We start from the raw sequence: 10,812 nt of genomic DNA on the forward strand, positions 1-10,812 counted from the left end.
GGTCAATAGCAAACTCTACCTCACGCTCAAGAGGTAACCCTAGAAAATCCTCCGGAAATACATTAGGAAATTCCTTTACTATCGAAATATTCTCGAGCTTAAATTCCCCCTCCAGTGCTTCCTTTACCTAAGCTAGGTACCCCTGACACCCATTCAAGAGGAACCTTTTAGCCTACGTGGCTAACAGAATTGATGGTGATATACGCACACATAACCTTACAAATCATACTCCTACTCCTCAAAGGTCTGAACACCACCTTCTTCTTGTAGCAATCAATATTGGCATAACCAGAAGCTAGCCAGTCTATCCCCAGAATCACCTCAAATCTGTGTATATTGAGAACTACAAGATTAGTAGGCAGTGTCTTCCCCTGAATACTAATCAGAAAATTTTTAAGTACCCTCCTACACATTACTACAATCCCTGTTGGTGTAGCCACTGATAAATTGATGCCTAGTGGCTGAGCCTCTATCCCACACAATTTAATGAACTCCTGAGCCAAAAATGAATGAGTTACCCCTCAATCAAACAACACAATAGCTTAATGTGACAAAAATAAAATAGTACCTGTCACCACGCCACTGGCGTCCTCTACATCTCCCGATGTAAGCGAATATACCCGCGCCTGGGCGGTGCCGCTCTAGTGGCCACCTTGGGGTGCCTAATTGTGTCCCTGGAACTAAATAAGTGCGGGTGCATCACTAGGTGGAGCATGAAAATCTCGTGCTATGTGGCCAGGTCTACCATATCGGTAACAGTCAGCTGCTCTACCTTGGCACTTGCCCTAATGCCTCTAAAGACACTTGAGACAAGGAGGGCGTGATGGAGTTCCTTGAGGAGCTCAGGGTCCCACCTCTTGTCGCTGACCCCCGTAGTTAATAGGCCTTCTCCATGTACCCTAAATGGTGCCCATCTGAATACTAGGAGGCAATGGCCTCTTACTCTGACTCGCTATCTCCACACACCTCTACAGACTGGTCTCCAACACTATGGCCTTATTAACCAGCTCTAAGAAACTCTGCACCTGAAATTCCACAACCTACTCGTATATGCCCTGTCTCAATCCTCTCTCAAACCTTCGGGCCTTCCTAGGCTCATCCAAGATCATGTACGGGGTGAAGCAAGATGACTCCATGAACTTGGCCACATACTCCTATACAATCAAGTGCCCCTATGTTAGATGTAAGAACTCCTCTGCTTTAGCTTCCCTAGTGGAAGCGGGGAAATACCTGTCGAAGAAGATCTCCTTAAATCAGCTCCAAGTCATAACTGCTAGCCTTAACCTCTTCTCCTCCACCAGTTTAACGGCTCTCCATCATCGCTTAGCCTCCCCAACTAAATTAAAAGTAGCGTACTGCACCCTTTGCTCATATGTGCAATGCAGAATAGTCAACAGCTCCTCTATCTCCTGAACCCAGTCCTCTGCTGTGATAGGGTCTTCTCCTTCTGCGAATGCAAGCTGATGCATATGGGTGAACTGCTCGATGGTACAACCCCAGTCAGTAGATGGGTAGTTCTGCCTACCAAAGTCCCGCCTCATCTCTGCCCTACTTGTCGGGCTACCTCGCAGCACCGTAAAGGTATCCATTTCTTGCTCACTGGAAGCCTCCAAATTATTATTCCCTCCAGCATCAATGTTCTTACCTTTGAGATCCATCTTGAAAATAGGGGAAAGAATAATTTTCTTAGAATTCTATTGGCGGAATACTACCTATACAACTATTTAGCTATAACTATAAAGTTCCCATATATCTTGTATAAAGATACTTAGACCTTCGCTGATAGACTTTTCCCACACAAATAAATCATTTGACCTCCGACTCCCCAATCCAAGGATCGGCCTTACCGCTCAGAAACAAAACTGTCGATGGTTTGCTATGATTTTTCTGATACCATCGCCTCCGAAAAACCAAAGAAGATCGTCAAAGGAATTATGCCTCCAAGCTACCAGACAAAACCCCAACCTCTTAAGTACTCTAATTCACTATCCATACTGTACCTGACCCACTTTACCGTACCTAGGCTACCCATTCCTACTCTTATCACCACTAATTCCAATACTTTGGTAGTATTATTCCTCTAGAGTCTACAGAACCTAGCAACCTAGGCTTTAATACCACAACAGTAGTGCCCTGAACCCAATGGGGCCCAGAGTGCTAATATTCCATATATAACCCTATAAAATTCTAATACCACAATATCAACATCCATGGACCCAGTGGGGTCTAAGGTCATACCATTCCATAATTAATTTAAACATTCAACCAATGGAGGCAAAATATACTTTTACCACGATACATACCAGAGTACTAACACTCAATCCCTACATCAATATTTCCCAAAACATATTACAACCTAGATTGATCAAAAACAACTAGATGTAAACAAAATAGTATTCTACCAAGCTCACTCTTAGCTAGATCCCCTAGGTCCCGCCCTGGAGCTCCTAGACTCGGTTTCCTATAGATCCTAAAAAATTGATATATTTATTTGGGTGAGACACTTCTCAGTAAAAAGGAATATGTTATTATTAGTGTGTGGCTAACATGAATTTTGTGAACTTAAACACATTATTTAATTTACTTTATTTGACAGATATGACATTTGTACAGTATAACTCACACCTAAACAGTTGAAAATACACATTTCTTTCATAATATATAACAGTTCGATAAATAACCCCCTTTACATAAATTCACATATATGCCTAGTAGAAACCCCCTTTTGGACACACAACATCATCATGTATAAACTTCCATGATCGGTTTGTGCGGTCCATAGACTGGACTTAGCTCTGACTGGCCTACCACCAAGCTAAGTTCAACCTCATATTTGCAAGTTCGATTTGCCTACCCAGGCTAGTCTAGACTCTAGAGGGGGTACACAACCCTTCCGTGGCCAAATCGACCTTTCATTACCAATACTTCTATCCAGAATAGTGTGGTTGCACTATCTCAATCATTAGCAATAGTATCATGCTCTCAATGCATCTAATCCTCAGGGTTCTTAAACCATATAATGCAATTTAAGTAGTAAAAACTGTAATACAAATCTCATTTTCATAATTCAATGTAACACCTGTCACATTCACATTTTCATATAAGATATGTCATATCAAAAATTGGCATTTAGCTGTCATGTCAAGACCCAACTTACAACCATCATATCAAAACCCCAGCATACAACCGACATATTAACCTAACATACAGTCGTCATATCAAAACCTCCGCATACAGCCGTCACATCCCATTTCCAATAATTTCATAAAACATATAAATCCCATTTTTCACTGAATAATACCATAGTACTACGTAGATTCACTTATAAAACAAATTGGATTAAGCTCATGCCACATGATTTATATATTAATTGGTAATACAATAGCTTCCCGAGAAAATATATATTTTTGCTGAAAACTAGGTCTCATCATCTTCATAATTTTTATTTCAATCAAAATAACCGTTTAATAAGGAAAAGGAAGATGATCAACCCTACTCACTTTGGTTTTTCCCCAAATACGTATTAAGGAAAACCATTAGTTTCATATGCCTAAATCATTCAAAAATTCAAATATAACATAGACAAGTTCATATACTTGAGTTTAATCGATTCAAATTTATAAAAAAATAAATAAAAAAAATAAAAGGATGACTAATCTATTCCCCTTACCTGTTCTTGAAAAACTGCTTATCTCGTTCGTTGGAACAATTCCGCGGAACAATTCCCCGGTTCGGAATACAGTGAGAAGAAGGCCGCCGGCAAGCTGAGAAAGACAAAGGAGATGATCAAAGGGCTAGCCAAAGCCTCAGGAGGCTTTAGGAGAGAGAGAGAGAGAGAGAGAGAGGTTTTGAAATTTTCTTAATAGTGACTTAAGTTCTATTTATAGGCAAGCTGGCCCATGGGAAACAGTCGACGGTTTTCTTGAGTTTGACAAAACCATTGACGGTTTGGCACTGAAAATGCTCTCGGTTGTTGTAACCATTGACAATTTTCTGAGATGGCCTGAAACCGTCGACGGTTTGGTGCTGAAGCAAACCATTTCCATGCTTTTATCTTTCTTTTCTCAGTTCGGGTTACTACACACTTGTCCATCTATCGTATCTTTTTTATCTTTATAATCTTATCTAAGTGTTTTTCCTCCATATCTGTATAAGGAGATCAATTTTATAAGTAAAGACAAAGAAAAGTTCAACCTTTTCCTCTTTTGTCTTTTTAAATTTTTAAAAATTCTTGTCACTTGTGAGTTAGTAGCAATTGTTTTGAGGTGTTCTTGTCCATGTAAGTGTTTATGTTAAAGATTCATTTAATACTATTGGTTGTAATATGTAGCTCATATATTGAGTGGAACACATGTACAATGAGAAAACATGGTAGAAAACATCAACTGAAGTTTGTAGTAAGTTTGCAGGAGCAGACCTTCGACAATTTTGTCAGGATGACAAGGAACAATCAACTATTTTGGTATTGTTACTTTGATTGTTTGCTCTTAGTATTAAACTATCGATGGTATGTTTGAAACCGTTGACGGTTTGACTCAGTAACTCAGCGTTGGTTTTCAAATTTTAAAATTTTGGATGTTTGATAGGTTGGGTTTCGGGGGGAAAACCTTTGAGATGGTTACATATGCATGGTATATGTCATAACTCTATATAGTTGGTGTCTTTGGACACGAGATAGTAAAAATCGCATAGTCGATTGCTCATGTGGATGTAAGCATTACCAAACCACACAATTCTTTGTGTCATTGTTATTGCTTTCATTATAATATGTGTGATTGTTGTTTTGTATATTTTACCATTGAGTGCTACGTTGTAAGATCGATTATTTCTGTTGTACCTTTGTTTTTCGTAAAAAAAAAATTGGTATCAAAGCATTGTTGCAATGACTTCTGTAACTTCTTTTGCAAAGTTCAATATCCCTAAGTTCGATGGAGGGGAAAACTTCGGTTTATGCCAAAAAAGGGTTAAGGATCTCTTAGTGTAGCAAGGTATGGTGAAGGCTTTATATGGAGTTCAACTGGAAAGCATAGATGAAACAAGTTAGAATGAATTGGAAGCAAAGGTTGTGTTAACCATCCAACTTTGTTTGGCTAATGACATGTTGTATCACGTCATGGATAAGGATTCATTGACAGTAGTTTGGAAGAAATTGAAAAGTCGGTATATGTCTAAGCCTTTATCAAACAAGCTATTTCTTAAGCAAATATTGTATTGACTTAAGATGGTGGAAGGCTCAGATTTGAACCAATACATCAATGAATTCAATCAAATTGTAAGTGATTTAATGTGAGTTGATGTATAATTCGAGGAAGAAGACAAGGCGCTAATGCTATTGAATTCCCTACCTACATCTCACGCATATTTGGTTACTACTCTAACATGGGGTAAAGAAGTCCTGAATTTGGAAGAGATAACAAGCACATTGTTAAGTTTTCATCAAAGAAAGATGGCCACCGATGAAATTTCACATGGTGAAGGGCTTGTGATGAAGGGTTACCAAGAATGTGGAAGAACAAGTTCTGGAGCAAATCTCAATCGCAGTCCGAGAAGAAGGACATAAGGTGTTTTAAGTGTGGAAAATTTAGGCACATAAAATCGAAGTGTATGAAGTGGAAGAAGGGGAATGCTAAAAATCAAGAGGGTTTGTCAAAATTTATGAATGTAGTTGAAGAAAGAGACTCAGGGAGAAGTGATGGTGATATGCTATCTGTTTCATTGGGTTCAAAAAGCGTCACAATATCTTAGACCCTAGATTCGGGATGTTCTTATCACATGACACCAAATAGAAATTGGTTCAACACCAACAGGTCAATAAATTCTAGTTCTATTCTAATGGAAAATGATGTTATATGCAAAATTATTGGAATAGGAAATATCAGAATTAAAATGTATGATGGTGTTGTGAGAACTTTATGTGATGTAATACATGTACCAAATCAACAGAAGAATGTGATTTAATTGGGTACTTTAGATTGTAACAGGTATATTTACAAGTCTGAAAGTGGGATAATGAAGGTGTGTGAAGGTGACTTAATGGTGATGAAAGGACAGAAGTTAGCAGGAAATATCTATGTATTGGGTACCATAGTTGTAGGTGGAGCTGCAGATGCATATTCTGAGTTAGGTAATATTGTCTTGTGTTATACAACCACACACAAGATGGAGGGTCTTCTTAACTCTTATTCAGATGTTTAGGGACCGATAAGGATAGCATCACGGGGTGGACATATGTATTTCGTGAGTTTATCACGAAAGGTCTTGGTGTACTTCATGCGACACAAGTCAAAGATGTTTTCCAAGTTTAACTTGTGGCTTAGGTGGAAAACTAGACTGAGAGAGAGATCCTCAAGTCAGACATTGGAACAGAGTATGCTGGTTTTCAAGGAGTTTTGTAAACAGCATGTTAGGTTGTTCGCAGAGCTTGTAAGGAGCTTCTTGGTAAAGTCAATGAGTATGGCATGTTTCTCATTTAACCAATCGTCGAAGGTATTACTAGATGGGAAAGTTGTAGAAGAGGTGTGGACAAGTAATGCGGTAGACTACTCTGGTTCAAGAGTATTTGAATGTCCACAGGTGCACATTTCTAGTGAGGTGATATCTAAACTTGGTGAAATGTCTAGGTAGTACATCTTTCTAAGGTATAAGAAAGGTGGGTTCAAGTTGTGCATCCAATGGCAAACATGGTGGTGATTAGTGAAAACATGAATTTTGGTGAGAAAGTCATAGTGCAACATAGTTAGGTAGATGAATAGAAACAAGTGCTCGAAAATAGAAGCAGCAATGAGCATGTGATGTAGGTGGGTTATAGGTTCAAGACAGAGATGACATTGTTCATAATGTAGGGAGTTATAGCTTAGGAGACCAGCAGGTTCATAGTGGACCCAGATGCACTATCAAACCACCACTCAGATATGAGTTTGAATTAGTCGTCATAACTACGATTACTAATAACTATTAGTGACGAATTTTAAAAGCGTCAGTAATAATAGAGTATTAGTGATGGATTATAACTGTCACTAAAACCCTAATACCGTCACTATAAATTCTATATTGGTTTGGCTCAAAATCATCACTAATAGTAGAGTAGTAGTGACAAATTTCAAAATAGTCACTAATAATAGAGTATTAGTGACGAATTTCAAAACCATCACTAATAATATATTATTAGTGACGAATTTAAAACCGTCACTAATACTTGGGCTTTAGTGACGCTTTTGAAATTCGTCACTAATACTCTACTATTAGTGACGGTTTTCAAAACATTAACTGATACTTAAAAAATGGACAATTATTAGTGACAGTTTTACCGTCACTAATAATTTTAAATTAAGAATTTTTTTTAATCATTAACTCTTGTAAAAATCTGTAATTATATTTTCTCATACATAACATTAAACCATAATTACTAAAAAATTCATAAATTATTCAAAGTTATAATTCTAATTCAAATACAAATAAAAATACATTATACAAAGTCAATCAAAATACAGAAATTTCATCTCTTCAGATAACAAAAAAATACAAAAAAAATTTCAAAATTCAAATTCAAATTCAAATACAAATACATTATAAAAATTCAAATTAAAATATAAAAATTCCATCTGCTCAGCTAACAAAAAAAATAATCAAAAGTTGCATCCGACTGTAGTGCATGTCATCGTGCTAATGTTGTGACAACTGCAAACCCTACAAAATAAGAATTATAAAAAAAAATTAGCATACGACTTTTGAACATATATGTATATGTACTATAAGTATCAATGAGTCCATTATTAATAGAATTTTCACTTAACATATGCAAAATTAAATTTAGAGATGAAGTTCAAAATTCATTTGAACTTCACTCATCCTTTCAAAAATGTTTTAACATTCAGCACACTGTAATCATTCTCACAAATATGGTATATGGCTTTGATTATTTTGGAAAAAATTTAACAAATTTTTGACAGCATGTCATCTATAAATAAAACATTTCTTAAACCTGCAAGTCACAAAAGCATGCAATTCACAAGATTTTTGCATCATACAGATGCTCAATATGCTCAAGACAACATTAGGACTCAAAAATAAAGACAATGATATGCATGAAAGTCTATCGGATTACGTTTTCCAAAATTATAGAAGTTTAGAAAAATTTTAGCAGCATTTTGTCTGTAAATAGGACACTTTCCATAGAGATATACTCCAAACTTTGTTGTTTACAAATAAACAGATCACAATAATCCAACCAATAATGAATTTTATGAGTGCACAAGAGCTTCATATTAGCAAGCAATGAAAACACACATAGCATACAACTAAGGATGTTGCATAGCATAACTGAGAGGAAGAGCATCCCTAAACAACTCTCAAACCAAATAGAAAACCAAATTTGAGAGCCAATGAAGGAAACATAAGGGCAAAAATTAGTTATATGTTTGGTTAAGTGGATAGTGTGAAGGTCTCTTCTAGGTATGATGATAGGAAAAAGGGAAAAAAATTAAAAGGGTTTGCAAAAGATGAATTCATCCATTAATTATACGGTTAAAAAGGGTATGGGGAAGGTTGGGGTGGGGGTGGGTTTTAGTTTATAGTTTTTTTATGAGGATTCCTAGTTATGTAGGGGGTCTTGGGGAAGTGAACAAATTTAGGGTAGTTGGAGAGCTTATTTTGAGTTTCTCATCATGTAATTTTTTTAATAGAAACAAAACCTATAGGTGTCATTTTGGGAAGCATTTGGGATATGCAGTACAAGATTAGGAGTGCCTAGTGTCTTCCTTGGACTCAAATTGTGGATTGCGATACTAGATGTGCCACTTTGCAGTAGGGTGGAAAATCTCTATGGGTTATTTAGTGTATATACCTACTTGTTATGGATATAAATCTTTATTTTGACTAGATTTTTTGTATTCTTTTGATCGTCATTTCCCTAATTGAGTCTTAAGTTGGGAGTTTAATGTTATTAGATCTTCAATTAAGGAGTTGGGAGACCCCTGTATTACTTCTAGCCTATAGTGTTTGGAAGATTTATTTGGGGGTGTGGTCTTCAAAATTTTCCTTTTTCCAATGTTAGATTGCTTTGTTGGTTGGTTGGATAGTGTTAGCTTTGGTGTATTCCCAAGAAAGGGGGTGAATTGGGTATTTAAAAAATTTGTCCCTAAGTCAACCAATCTAGCAGTAGTATTATGCAAACCTAGGGTCGTTCTATTTAATTATAAACGCAATCAACACATGTACTACATATAATGAATCAAGCATACAACATACATGTGATAAAAAATTAAAGTGCAAAAAATAAATTTGTGGAAATATAAAGAACACGCACGATATGTTTTTGGGGTTCGGCCAACTGTGCCTACATCCCCGCCTCTAGCTCGCAAGCCTAAGGATTTCACTAATGCTCACTTAACGATTGGAGCGGCACCTAATACAATCAGGTTAATTAGCACAAGGCTGATCTTAACCTTTACAAATTCTCCTTACGGGGCGAAGAAGACCCTAACAATCCTTACGGGCTAGATTACCGCCCCCTCAGGCCACACTTGGAATATAACAGTATGTTCACTACATAACTGGTATAGTGATTATGCTTCTCAAGTAAAGCAGATATGTACCCAATATAATCTATCACATGCACATCAATAGTATAGGTAATGTAAGCTCAATGATGTGAATATATGTGCAAATAACACTCAACAAGATATGATCACAATAATGTTCAAGAGCGTTCTAAGCAAGTTGTATCTTTGAAACAAGTTAAATGAAATCTCAATAGAAAATCAGAGTTTCAAAGATGTTAATCAAATATTCAAACTTAACTCAAAATATTTTCCTTCAATGTAATAAGTACAAGAGTAGTTTGAAAATATTTTAGTTTGTAGAAAAAGTTTTTGCACAACAAAATCAAAGCTAAGGAAATCTTACAATGACAATGCAAAGATCCCTAAACTTGTTAGTTTATCCCAACACAAGATTTATAACATTGAAATCTGTGGGATAAACTTAACTAAACTCTCCAAAAATGAATCAAACAATCAACCAAAAAAATGGGAGTATTAGCACTATCTAATAAAAACAAGAACAATCAATAAACTCTCACAATATCAAGATTTATCAAAGGGATAAATATTTGAGAGTACTTTGGGCAAAATGAGATTTTGAGATAGAGAGGATTTTTACTAATTATTTTGGCTAATCTCATCTTAATCTTCACAAATGAACTCATATTTATAAACAAGGTCAAAAATATAACCGTTTGAGACCTATTGGGTATTCCTAGAAAAGTCTAAAATGCTTAGGAAATATTAATCCCAAATTAACTTAATTTTACCTCGGTTAAAATAATTTTAACCCGACAAGGTTCAGGTGACTGAACCAAGGTTCGATCACCCGAACAAACACATTTTTTAAAAGGCCTTAAAAATGGTTTGGTAGCCCGAGTGTAGGTTCGGTAGCCCAAACAAAAGTCAGAAATATTTGTTCATAGGTTCGGGTGCCCGGTCCTAGGTTCAGTAGCCCGAACGCACGTGTTCAGTTGCTCGGGGCCTATTTTGAATTGAACTACTCGGCAGCCCGAGTTGGTGAAAAGGTCACATCTAGGGGTTTGGTCACCCGAGGGAGATTGAGTCTTTCTTGGTTCGGCAGCTCGAACCCAAGTCAAACTATTGACTTCCCAACAGTTCGGGCGCCCGAAGTGAAATGAACCCTTGGGGTTCGGTCGCCCGAGCCCTCTCATTTTATGCTTATCTTGTTCAATCAATTTCAAATTAATCCCCTGTTTGACAAGATAGTGTTGGAATATATTAGTGCATACTAAAGTCTCACTAAGGTCCT

Source organism: Malania oleifera, chromosome 7 (assembly GCF_029873635.1).
Source record: "Malania oleifera isolate guangnan ecotype guangnan chromosome 7, ASM2987363v1, whole genome shotgun sequence".
Taxonomy (NCBI): domain Eukaryota; kingdom Viridiplantae; phylum Streptophyta; class Magnoliopsida; order Santalales; family Ximeniaceae; genus Malania; species Malania oleifera.